General features: G+C 42.4%; 2 protein-coding genes across 3 annotated transcripts in view; both read left to right on the forward strand.

Annotated features, from left to right (window-relative positions):
• The first annotated feature begins 1,015 nt into the window (after window positions 1-1,015).
• Window positions 1,016-13,615, forward strand: part of LOC144818510 (prostaglandin reductase 1-like) — a 413,003-nt gene continuing 400,403 nt past the window's right edge. The window contains exon 1 of one of the 2 annotated variants that reach the window (XM_078675996.1): window positions 1,016-1,190. The gene's annotated coding sequence lies outside the window, so the exon portion shown is untranslated. The remainder of the gene's footprint in view (window positions 1,191-13,615) is intronic. The other variant, XM_078675997.1, reaches the window with a different exon arrangement.
• The window catches only part of LOC144818511 (prostaglandin reductase 1-like), a 1,303,604-nt gene continuing 1,291,044 nt past the window's right edge, over window positions 1,056-13,615 (forward strand). Inside the window, exon 1 of the mRNA XM_078675999.1 lies at window positions 1,056-1,158. The gene's annotated coding sequence lies outside the window, so the exon portion shown is untranslated. The remainder of the gene's footprint in view (window positions 1,159-13,615) is intronic.

The raw sequence follows: 13,615 nt of genomic DNA on the forward strand, positions 1-13,615 counted from the left end.
GGCATTAAGGATTTTAAAAACAGATACAAGCGAGCCCATAATAATTGCCCTAGCAAAATTTTTAGGCTGGATGTGGGCTATTCTCAGTAAATTTGCCAAGGCCCGGAATTGAGCTAATATGTAATGGGCCAATCCCATTGTAATTAGGCCACTGGAGTTATTTTCTTTTTAAACATATGTCAGTCTGCAAGACGATTTTAATTATGTTCTTATGTAAGTGATTTTATATTTTCCTGCTTTCCTATTTGGAAATACTGATGTATAGCAGGATGGATTAATTTATGGTTTTATGTCAGTTTTTTATACTGGTTATATTAATCCCCAATATTTGTATGACTGGGTTGCAATATTTTTTAGTCTGTGATTACATTTTCTATAACATGAGCTTATTGATGTATTGCTGTCTTTTAATGATTTGACTAATCGAAACAAAGACTAAATAAAGTAAAGATAAAGTGCCTCATTGGAGGTAGAGTGTCTGAGTAGATGAGGGACTAGCAACAACATCTTTTTATTCCCTCACCTTGGTCTTCAGGTAACTCATATAGCACATATATTGTAAAATAACGGCACGCGAATCCTTAAACTAAAGATAAACCAAGTTAAATTAATCAGTATGAAATGCTGTCTTCCACATTATGAAACGTGTGCGTGTGAGAGAAAGTGAACTGAATCCTAGCTGGCACTGGGGTTTCATGACTAGCGAATTTAAAATTGTACTACACACAATATATATTAACCACCATTCTAGGGAGCAATTTTAAGCACTTTTTAGGCAGAGCTTCGTATTGCACATTAGGTACTTATTTAGCATATGCATCTCTCTACGTGGGCTTCATTGCTTCATTTTACTTGCGATAAAACAATACCAATGTCACACTTTGGCATAGTAATGTCACTCCCACGCGCACTGAACCCATGTAATAAATGGTCACACATAAGCATTCTGAAAACTTGGCAGCTATGCGAGGCTTTGCAATGTGCAAAGAGCGCCGGCGGGCCCTGGGTGGACCTTGGCACGGAGTTAAGAGGTGTGGCGTCCAGAGAGAGGGTTGGAACCACTGAGCCCAGAAAGCTACATTATGATTTTATGAGTCGCAGGCAGAGAGGACGTGAGAAGACACTCTCTGCTCACTTATTAGTGCACAGCGGATCTGCGCTTTGGCAGGAAAGACGGAAGAGTTTTTGTGGTAAGTACATTTCATCAAGAGGGGAACTAGACAGCGTGCTCCGGAGCTGCAGCTTTTCTCTCTCCCTGCGCTTCGGGGATTTTCGTAACTGAAACTTTCCACCGGTTTTAGACACGACATGCTGCAATTGCTCACAGGAGGGTGGATAGGGGCGAGAGAAGAGGCAAACGTTTTATTTTTTGCAGACTTATATAGCGCTAACTCGACCCAACGGTATTGGAGCGCTTTACATAAGCACCAGTTACAGTACACAAGGTCACATTCATTTTTTCGATAGGTACGGCGAGATTGAGTGATTTGCATTTGCCCAGAATTTTAGGACGTGGAGTCGACACCGAGGCTCGAACTTGGTTTCCCAGCACCAAGGTCGGCAGTCTAGCAGGGAGACTCCTCAACCGTTTACTTGCATGTCAGGTAGATGACACCTTCGTTTCCGAAATCGACATGAGCCAGCCTTAAAGTCGAAGCGCGAATATATAGGGAAAAGACCTGTATACATGGGAACATTTATACATTTTCTAAAACACCGCAGATTTTTTTTAATCAACGCTTGAAACAGTCTACTGAGCTCGTTTTCCATCTTCCACTTTAGCATATAGTAATGTCACTCGCAGCAAACACTGAAACCATGGAACAAATGGTCTCCATGCTTTCTCACTGAAAATGTACTTGGGCGGGGCAGCGGGTAAAAATTAAAGGTTACACAGAACTCAGAGTTTCACAATGTAAACTGGAAATCGGATCTTGAGTCATAGAGCACAGCTCTGCTACAAATCTTACAGGTTCAGGAGCCCAAAAAAAAGAAGGGATGTCATAAAAAACTTGATCAGTACACATAAGCTTTTTTTTACCTGTACACTGGGGATGCGTGGGGATCCACTAAGCGCCTACCCGAGGGTCGGCGGCTACATAGAAAATTAAATACTATTAACTGATTAATAAAGTGTATATAAATAAAAAACAAAATGTAAATTGAAAAATGTAAAACAATCTGAATGTGAAGGAATTTTAATTTGGAGGCTAAAAATTAAGGGTTATATTACGAGGTCGGTGGGACCGCCATCAACAGGTCGTCGGTGGCGGTCTCACCGACAGACAGCCCTTCATTCTGACCGTCACATAATGATGTAGGCCAGTGGTTCCCAAACTTTTGACTCCTGAGGACCCCCATTGAGTCACCACTGGAAGCCGGGGACCCCCAAGCAATTTGTATGAGTTACATTTCAAACAATAAAACAGTAATTCGAAAAAAATACACGTGTGCACACAAAACAAATACTCAAAGTACTAAGGGTTTTGGGGCCAGATGTAAAATCATTTCATTTAGCGCCTCGCAATTGGCGACACATTGCGAGTGGCAAATTGCGAGTCGCTAAATGAAATGTACAACAGTGTGTTTAACACTGTTTGGAATTCCCAATGGGGTCACAAATTGCTAGGTTCATTAATATTAATGAACCTCTCGCAATTTGCAAGCCCATTGGGATTGCCAGCCCTTCCAGCGATGGTGGCCTGCTGGGCTCTGCAGGCCACCATGTCTCGGTCTGCTTTTAAATAAAGCAGTTTAAAAAAAAAAATGCAGCCTGTTAACCATGCATTTAAAAAAAAAAAATGAAACGTTTCGTTTCATTTTCTAAGGGCAGGCAGAGGTCCCTGGGACCACTGCCTGCCCTTAAAAAATAATTTTGCATGCATTTGCAAAGGGGAAGGGGTCCCCGAGGGACCCCTTCCCATTTGCGAATGCATTACCATCTACTTGAAGTAGGTGGTAATTGTGACTGATTTGTACATGATTTTGAGACTCGCTATTTGGAAGGGAATGCCCCTTCCAAATAGCAAGTTGCCAAACCTATTTAGAGAGTCGCAAACAAATTGCGACTCACGAAATAGGCTATGTACATGGCTCAATAGGTTTTTGCATGCGCAAACGGGTTCGCGAACCCGTTCGCGCATATAAAAACAGATCGTACATCTGGCCCTTAGTATTTTATATTGAAGTAATAGCCCCTCTGTCACATGTATTTAATTTGTTTTATAGCATCTCTCATACCATTGTAGGATGTCAGAGCACTTACATCACACACATATAGAGACATTGAATCATACATGTAAATCAGTGTGTATATAAAATGTTTAAAGAGTGCTTGGTCTGGAAAAGCACAAACTCAGGATTCAGAACATAACACAGTGGCTAGCATTGACTTTAACATTAAAAATGTATTTCCACCCAAATATATCATTTTAGCAGCATCAGGTTAATGACTAACTAGGACAAAATATAAGTTACTAACTGGTACCATGAAGTTTGCAAGCAGTTCTTTGATGACAGTTTATAGGTCCCTCTGCTAGATTACGATTTGTCACTTATGAAGTGCACAGTAACAAAAGAAACTCTGTGATAAAAGCAGTAACCACGAAACTAGGCACATAAAATACTGCCTTTTAAGATGCATGTTAAACGTTCTTTGCAGTAGGCACATTAACCCTCTGTGCTACATTAGTTATATCAAAGCTGCCACTGAATAAAACTCTCCTGCTCTCCAGCAGGTACATTAATCACTGGCATTCTCTTGACACTTTTATTGTTGCTGGAAAGCTGCTAATTATACAAGTAAAGTTTCTGCACTTTTAAAACTGTTGCCTGCGGACCCCCTGGGAATGTGTCACGGACCCCTGGGGTCCGCGGACCACAGTTTGGGAAACACTGATGTAGGTTGTCAGACCCAGGCGCACAACGCCCATTGGGCTCAAAGGGCTTTAGCCCCCCCGTTGTGTGTGGCAGCCCAGGCTGAGACAGCCCCCTGGGCACACACACACACAGCCGCACCTGAGTACTTTGCAGGTAGGTCTTTAAAAGACCATTATTTACTTAAAGAGGCTTTGCTGTTCTTTCACCCCTTCTTAGAGCCCCTGCATCTTCACTCTGCCAATTGCTGGAAGAATTAGCCCCTCCAAAATGTGTATTAGCCCCCCCGAAATTTCACTCTAGTTGCGCTTCTGGTCATACTCTTATGGACGGGGGACAGACCTCCACCTCCCATAGGATAAACGGATCCGAACGGGGCGGTGGTCGGAATTGCAATCCCCAATGAGAGCTGTACAGAGGCAGGCACCACCGCCAGGATTACAATGTCTCTTTTGACAGCCTTTTCATGGCGGTCCTGCTGCCATGAAAAGACTGTCAGAAACAGACCTTGGGGGCCCAAATCAGGGCCCTTGTCCCTCTTAGGCCACGGTAAAGTGACCCTGGGGGCACATGTACAACCCCCACACACAACCATGCACCATGTGCCAGGCACCATATGGTACCGGGCACATGGAGCATGGAATTGCAGTATGTGCTCTTTAACACTGCAGCTTGTACTGCGGCCCTTTTCCTGGGCCACAGCACAAGCCACAGTGTTAAAGGGCACTTTCTGATCGCCACCACTATGGTCGCATTATGATTCGGCAACTGCTTGTGGGCGGTCTCCTGATTGATTTCCACGATAGCGGTCGGAGGTCCGACTGCAGACATCATAATAAGGCCCTAAATTGGTAGCTTTAGAATGTTTTGTGAAAGGAATGCAAGTGCATCAAACAGAATATAGTACAGATGATAAATGGCCACAATTGAATTTAGAGAAGCTCCAACCTTCACATTTAACCCCTTCGCCGCGGGGCATATTCCGCGGCGGTGCGAGGGGGGGCGGGGTTGGGCGTGGCGCTCCCGTACTCAGGACGGCTCCCGGCCGTCATAAATCATGGTGGGCGTGTGCTCATGACGGCCGGGAACCGTCCGAACTCTGCCCACTGATTCATTTCTCGCACAGGAGGGGAATTAATACAGTGTGGGCGGAGCGGCAATGTTCGGACGGCTCTGGCCGTCATGAGCACATGCCTGCTGTGACTCATGATGGCCGGGAGCCATCATGAGCACTCAAGGAGTTAAATTAAAATGTTGATTTTTTAAATAATTGTATGTGAAATAAAGAAAATATTTCTGAATATTTGTTTTTTGATGAATGCACATTTCTAAATTTTTTAGTATTGTTTTGTGTTTCAAATGATTTAAATTGCTTAGGCTGGGGTTCCTGGCTTCCAGTAATGACTCTGTGGGGGTCCTCAGATTTCAATGATAATTCAGTGCTGATCCCTGGGCTTCAGTAATGATTAAGTGGGGGCCCACAGAAGCCACCAGGTTAAGCAACTCTGGTAGAGATGATGAACTGCCTTCACCAGTCATGAAATAATGGGGCATCATGCAGGAAAGACAACCAGCAATACTTTTCCTGAGCAGCATGAACAGCAGTCATTTTGTAGTCAAATATCAGATTAGCAGTTTCTATAAATATAAACAATGAGATTCTATCCTATTTTATTTTATTTATTTGTTTATTTTATTGTGATGTGTGAGATAGCTACTCCCTATAAATGTAAGGGAGAAGCACTAAGTGTTTTTAAAATACCCCTCACACACTATGAATCCCATAGTGTCATGCTTCATCGTAGGGGTCTTCCCATCCCTCTAAGGGGCGGGGCATGCTATGACCTATGACTATGCGGGAGTACTTGATTTTCTGTGAATAGGCTATATGTGTGGTGGGCTGTGAGAGTGGTAGGGAATGTGCTAGTTACAAAAAATACAAAAGCTTAAACATTTCCTGGCTAGTGGATAAAATACACTTTATTCTTTTCCCTAGCTGGAAATGTTAAAAGGGGAAAAGAAGTAAGGGGGGTAAATCTTACTCCCTACTTGGTCGACATGTTTCATAAGCAGTCCCCACTGCTTTACTCATCAGGACCTAATACGATCCCTACTACACTCTGGGATATTTGTGTGAATATATAGTATGCCTATTATTTCTTGCTGGCTGACCGCAAAAATAGTCTGGTCAGCTGAAAAAACAGGAGATGGTTGACCCCTAAAAAGTTACCAATTTGGTACCTATAGAAAGAAAAAAGGAGACAAAAAACACATAAATGAACAACCATGTGGTTGTTTTTACATAACACATCATCATAGTGTGGACTGATACTTTTCTTGGTGATACATATATTAAATTATGTGATATATTTTTCTCAATAACTCAAGATCAGTTATTTTGTTCTTATCTGGCTGTGAATTCAGCCGTTACTTCAAATAATTTATTTGAAGATCATTTCTATTCAGAAGCAGACTAAACACCTTCTCATACACATATCTGTTTAAGGTCGACATGCATTCAAAAACACACTACATATCTTGGTATAATTGCGATTGGTATAGTGGATCTCAAAAGCTAGTATCTACATGGTTTCATAAATCGTTTCTGTTGAAATTGTCAGTTGGAAAAATACATACACTTTCTCTCCATGGATGTGCCACATGAGCTAGTGCCGGGGGGGAGGGTTCCTTATTTTTTTATAATTTTGTCACTGTGGAATAAATAACAGATCGAGTTGGCTAACTTTACAATCTGAGAAAACGAAACTCGTTTCTTAGGTGGGATAGCCGGTGTTTTAAAGACTTGGCAAAAGTCTGACTTAGGTGTAAACCGGTAATCCCTCGCCCGCACAATACCTCCGTGCTGCTCCGTGGTCTGTGCAAGGCAGACTGAGGATCCGGTATTTATCGATACAAAAGGGGATGATGGACGGAGCGTTTGAGCAAATCAAACACTCACCCCCAGTCAACTGATCTGGGTTTAATCCATCACCATTCTTTAGCTCACTCGGCCAGCCCAGTTCAGACATGGCTATATGCAAATCAGTCTGACCCTGTGCCTCATGGGAACAGTCCAGCCCGAACTGCCAAGCCATGTCTTCCTTGGACCGGAAACAAGCATCCTGGGACCGGTTTCAGATTCATAATCCTCATCAGCCAGGCTATCTTGAATCCAGTGGCCAAGTGAGCAAGGGACTCACGTCTGAGCATACCCTGCCACACTTAGGGCGAACAAAGCGATACAAAAGGGGATGATGGACGGAGCGTTTGAGCAAATCAAACACTCACCCCCAGTCAACTGATCTGGGTTTAATCCATCACCATTCTTTAGCTCACATGGCCACCCAGTTCAGACATGGCTATATGCAAATCAGTCTGACCCTGTGCCTCATGGGAACATTCCAGCCCGAACTGCCAAGCAATGTCTTCCCTGGACCAGAAACAAGCATCCTGGGACCGGTTTCGGATTCATAATCCTCATCAGCAAGGCTATCTTGAATCCAGTGGCCAAGTGAGCAAGGGACTCACGTCTGAGCATACCCTGCCACACTTAGGGCGAACAAAGCGATACAAAAGGGGATGATGGACGGAGCGTTTGAGCAAATCAAACACTCACCCCAGTCAACTGATCTGGGTTTAATCCATCACCATTCTTTAGCTCACTCGGCCACCCCAGTTCAGACATGGCTGTATACAAATCAGTCTGACCCTGTGCCTGACGTGGGTCCCTTGCTCACTTTGCCACTGGATTCAAGCAAGCCGGGCTGAAGACGGCTGGAATGCCAGAAACCGGTCCTCGGAAGCTTGTTTCCGGTCCAGGGAAGACATGGCTTGGCAGTCCGGGCTGGACTGTTCCCATGAGGCACAGGGTCAGACTGATTTGCATATAGCCATGTCTGAACTGGGGTGGCAGAGTGGGCTAAAGAACGGTGATGGATTAAAGCCAGATCTTTTGACTGGGTGTGAGTGTTTGATTGATTCAGATGCTCCGTCCATCACCACCCCCTTTTGTACCGCTTTTGGCCACCATAAGTGTGGCAGGGTATGCTCAGATGTGAGTCCCTTGCTCACTTTGCCACTGGAAACAAGCAAGCCGGACTGAAGACGGCTGGAATGCCAGAAACCGGTCCTCGGAAGCTTGTTTCCGGTCCAGGGAAGACATGGCTTGGTTGTTCGGGCTGGACTGTTCCCATGAGGCACAGGGTCAGACTGATTTGCATATAGCCATGTCTGAACTGGGGTGGCAGAGTGGGCTAAAGAACGGTGAGGGATTAAACCCAGATCTTTTGACTGGGTGTGAGTGTTTGATTGATTCAGATGCTCCGTCCATCACCACCCCCTTTTGTACCGATCCGGTATTTATGCAATGCTTAATTGGAAAAGTTGTCTTACTGCTTTTCTTGATGAGTTACACCTGTGCAATGATTTGCCTGAAAAATCAGTAGCGGCTGCGGGAGACGCGGCATATTAAAAAAAACTAGAGAGAGAACAAAAATGGCCGCTCTTATATGGCACTGTTCAGTGGTGAGCCAAAACACTACTTCCTCTTGATACTAAGTACGACAGTTAGATTCTAAAAAAGCTGAAAGGACAACAAAAATGGCCGCTCATTCCGGCACTGTTAATTCGTAAACAAAACACCACTTCCTACTGCTTCATGTTGGAAAATTGTTGATAATGACACTAAAAATTGAAATTGATAGTCTCTGGTTTTTTAGGTGTTTTCTAAAAATTAATTGTTTGCCGTTGCCACCCTGATGCACATGTTTCTACAGAGTCGACATATCATTTTTAGCCAGTGCTTTAAATGGAAAAAAGTAAGTGCAGGTACTCACCAAATTAAGATATGGACTAGGGAGTGGGGTTTGGGTGCGGGGCTACAGGGGTGGGGATACGGGCAGTGCTATGGGACCCGGCCAGGGGCACACATTTAATTTAACTGATATTTAATTGGTATGCAGATGTGTATAATGATACTTAATCATTTCCGGTATCTCTTGAATATTCCTTTCCCCTTATAAGTACAAAAAGGTACATTTAATATTAAAGTGGGCTTCTCATGGTGCAACACCTAAATCACATATGACTTGCACAATATATTTTCCTCAAAAAATGTGTGGAAATATTTATCTATGGTTAACCCTCTTGTCTCATTGCCACCTAGCAGACATCATACAGCCCCCCCCTAGATGGCATAGTTTTGCCTCAAAGCTCCTTACTTGTTCTAAAGTGTGATTCTCTCTTTCTGGAGGAGGGCAAGCTGCTGAAAAATCATGCTAGGATGCCCGGCTCTGGCTCAGTTCCAGGTCCTCTTGCAACCTCAAGTCTGCTTGTCAACCAAACTCTAATCTCATGTGCAAACAATAAAGACAAAATAGTGATCTTTATTGTAATACAGCAGCGAAAGAAAGATACTGCCTCCTAGAGGCTGAATTGCACAAAGTGAAAGCAGACATTCTGGGAACAATAACGGCTTCCCCACTGACCAAACTGTGTGATCCCAGACAAATATATTATCTCACTAAGCCTCCATTTTCTTCGTTAACACATATGATAGATAGTATATTCAAATGCACAAGTTCCAGATGTGTCTTGTACAATAAAATCTTGTGTTAGATTTAATATACTATATTTCTGCTTCATTCATGAAAAGAAAATAGGCCATACATAATGTACACATCAAAATCACCTTGCTTCCTAGTTCACTAATGGCAGTGTTGTAACAGTGAGAGCAAAAGCTCCTCTCAATGCTGTGATTTAAGCTTATGCACCAATGTGAAATGCTTCAATGGGATAAAAAAACATACTTTTATTTCAGTCGGAATGTTGTCAAGGTTCCACTTATGCACAGGCTTATAAGGCCAGCCAGAATTTGTGGTTTGGCTCTGACTGGGCTCTCCTTGCTTCTAAAAAACAAAATACAGTTGTGTTGAAACTGCAGAGAAAGCAGATCTGCACTAGAGAGAAAGTGGCCTAGCACTTGCAACATACAGACCCTTTCATATGCGCTTTATGGGCAGAGTGCGGTATTTCAAGGCTTGCAGTTATATATCCGGTGCTGCACCTTGCAGACAACAGCACTCATGCAAGACACACCCGCAGTGACATAAAAGCATTGGTAGGCGCAGACAGGACATTCAATACGTGTTTTAGAAAATGCTCACGTTCGCTGATATCCACGTTATTAACCTTGATTCCCACTCTGCTTCTGTGTCACTATCTCCACCTTAGTCCTCGGCCTGGCTCCAAACAAGTGCTGCTCTACTCTGTTATACCAGCAGGAAACCTTCTTTGACACCGTGTCCTGAGACATGGCTGTTAGAAAGCCCTGCTCACACACCTACTGTGCTATTGATTCCAAGGAGCCTGGGTGGACCCTCTGTCAATAATGGCAGCGACTCCGGCCCCTCCCAAGCTCCCTGCCAGCCCTGAATAAATGCAAACGGGCGGCTGCCCAATTAGTGCATTGAAAGGGTAGATTAGCACTCGATTATCAGAGTGCTTAAACAAAACGGCCGACTCGCCTTCTCTGTCGCGCTTTTTTTTTTAAAATGACAAATGTCAGTTTGAATTGCTGCCCCATGAGTACCGGTACTCTCTTTGGGCAAAGAGAAGTTCCGGTACTCAAACGTAGAAAATATAGAAGTGCCGGTACTAAGTACCGGTGAGTACCGGCCCATTTAAAGCACTGTTTTTAGCGTGTTAATAATTTTAACCCTGATGTACTCAAATGAGGAAATATATATCGTGATTTGATGGTGGATAAATTCGACACTAAGACGCATCCATAGCTTCAATGTTTATGATACCCATGTGATTTTTGTGACAATAGGAAAATACATGCTGCGTTGTCTCATATATAAGGTCCACTATCTTCTGTTTATGGGCCGTTGGCTGATTCACATTGCGGGAGTCTTGCATGAATGACTAAGAGTGGCAACACATGTTTTACTTGAAATAACCATTGGGTGTGGTGACGGCAGTTCAAAAAACATTTTAAAAAAAATAACCAGTTGATGCTCCATGTGAGTTTAGAGATGGTTTTATGGTTTTTCCTGTTATGTAATGACAGCATTGCGCATTTTCATAAGGTCTCTACGTTTCCATAGTTCTTTGGTTAGCACCCCTGCTGCGTCCAAATAGTCAAGATTCATACTGGTTTTTTGTTGACCGTACATATCTCTAACGCTGATAGCGTGTTGGTATATTCCTACAGTTGGCTCCAGGGGATCTTATCATTAAGACCATTTTCATTGGTCTTTAGACGGTGCACCCATCGCTGCTCTTTTTCAAAAAGATTTTTCTCATTTGGTACTTGCTCGATTACAGTCCAGTAGATTTCATTTGGCTTATGAACTTTCTTCAAAAAATGTGATGCCATTTTGATGGAATTTTTTTTGCATTTGATATTACTCTTATGCTCTCCAATTCTTGTTTTCACGACTCGGGTAGTCATGCCTATGTATTCCAGTAGACAGGGGCATCTGGACAAATATACTACGCCAGTGGAGTTGCATGTGGTAACATTTCTCTGTTCCTATGTTCTTCCATTGTGGAAAGTGATTTTCTTGCTCTTTGATGTAAGATGGCATACCTCGCATTTCCTGCTAGGATGATGTTCGTGTATATTACTCATAGCTGAAGATTGGCTAGATGCTACATTCTTTTTTGGCCTTGTGTGGACAATCATGTCTCGAATGCCTTGCACAGACCACGGAGCAGCACAGAGGTATTGTGCGGGCGAGGGATTACCGGTTTAAACGTAAGTCAGACTTTTGCCAAGTCTTTAAAACCCCGGCTATCCCACCTAGGAAATAAGTCTCATTTTCTCAGATTGTGAAGTTAGCCAACTCGATCTGTTATTTATTCCACAGTGACAGAATTATAAAAATAAGGAACCCTGCCCCCCGGCACTAGCTCATGTGGCACATCCATCGAGAGAAAGTGTATGTATTTTTCCAACTGACAATTTTAACAGAAACAATTTATGAAACCATGTAGATACTAGCTTTTGAGATCCACTATGCCAATCGCAATTCAATTATTTGAAATAACGGCTGGATTCACAGCCAGATAAGAACAAAATAACTGATCTGAGTTATTGAGAAAAATATATCACAGAATTTAATATATGTATCACCAAGAATATTTTAGAAAAGTATCAATCCACACTATGATTATGAGTTATGTAAAAACTACCGCATGGTTGTTCATTTATGTGTTTTTTTGTCTCCTTTTTTCTTTCTATAGGTACCAAATTGGTAACTTTTTAGGGGTCGACCATCCCCTGTTTTTTCAGCTGACCAGCCTATTTTTGCGGTCAGCCAGCGTGAAATAATAGGCATACTATATATTCACACAAATATCCCAGAGTGTAGTAGGGATCGTATTAGGCCCTGATGAGTAAAGCAGTGGGGACTGCTTACGAAACATGTTGACGAAGTAGGGAGTCATTTTTACCCCCCTACTTCCTTTCCCCTCTAAACGTTTCCTGCTAGGGAAAAGAATAAAGTGTATTTTATCCACTAGCCAGGAAATTTTTTAAGATTTTGTATTTTTTGTAACTAGCACATTCCCTACCATTCTCACAACCCACCACACATATAGCCTATTCACAGAAAATCAAGTGCTCGCGCATAGTCGTAGGTCATAGCACGCCCGCCCCATAGAGGGATGGGAAGACCCCTATGATGAAGCATGACACTATGGGAATCATAGTGTGTGAGGGGTATTTTAAAAACACTTAGTGCTTCTCCCTTATATTTATAGGGAGTAGTTATCTCACACATCACAATAAAATAAACAAATAAATAAAATAAAATAGGATTGAATCTCGTTGTTTATATACAATCTGACTGGAGGTAGATTCTATCTATCAAAAACCTCTATCCTCCCTCCTTTTGTTGTTTTAATAGTTTCTGTAAATATACACAATTAGCTATCAATTACACGTTGTATTTGTGATATGGGAAACATCCATTACAATAGTCATTACAACGCACTACCTTTACAACACGGGTGTTACAATTTGACGGCATGTACATCACATGCCTTTACAACGCAGGCATTACAACGCATATCACTACAACGAATGCCATTACAATGCATACCATTACAATGCATGCTATTACAATGCACACCATTACAACGCATGCAATTACAATGCATTATAAGGTACGTAATGGAGTTTTTTTTAGTTTGAGGGTGGGTATGCGTTAGGGGGTATATGGGAATAGTAATATTTACCCCTACACTACCCAGCACTTACCCTACTGTTGCACTCACTGGAGTAGGACTAGTATTTTTTACCCCTACACTACCCAACACTTACCCTACTGTTGCACTCACTGGAGTGGGAATAGTAATTTTATCCCTACACTTTCCCCACTGTTACCCTTAAAGTATTATGCGTTGTAATGGTATGAGTTCTAATGGTATGCGTTGTAATGGAAGGCGTTGTAAAGGTAGTTTCTAAAAATACGTTGTGATGGCATGCTTTGTAAAATCATGCATTGTAATGGATGTTGTGATGTAAAAACCGCATTGCAAAAGCATGCGTTGTAAATGTTTGCGTTGTAACATGTCATATTCTTGTGATACATAAATTGAAGTGTTAAAAAAAAAGAATGGCATTTTGATGTAAAAACAATATTTTGTCCTAAAACACAGATTTGTTTTATTTTTTTAGCAAATATATGTCAGTGTGCGGATAGGGCACTCCTACTTCCATTTTTCAGGA

The sequence above is a fragment of the Lissotriton helveticus genome, chromosome 2_1 (assembly GCF_964261635.1).
Source record: "Lissotriton helveticus chromosome 2_1, aLisHel1.1, whole genome shotgun sequence".
Classification (NCBI taxonomy): Eukaryota; Metazoa; Chordata; class Amphibia; order Caudata; family Salamandridae; genus Lissotriton; species Lissotriton helveticus.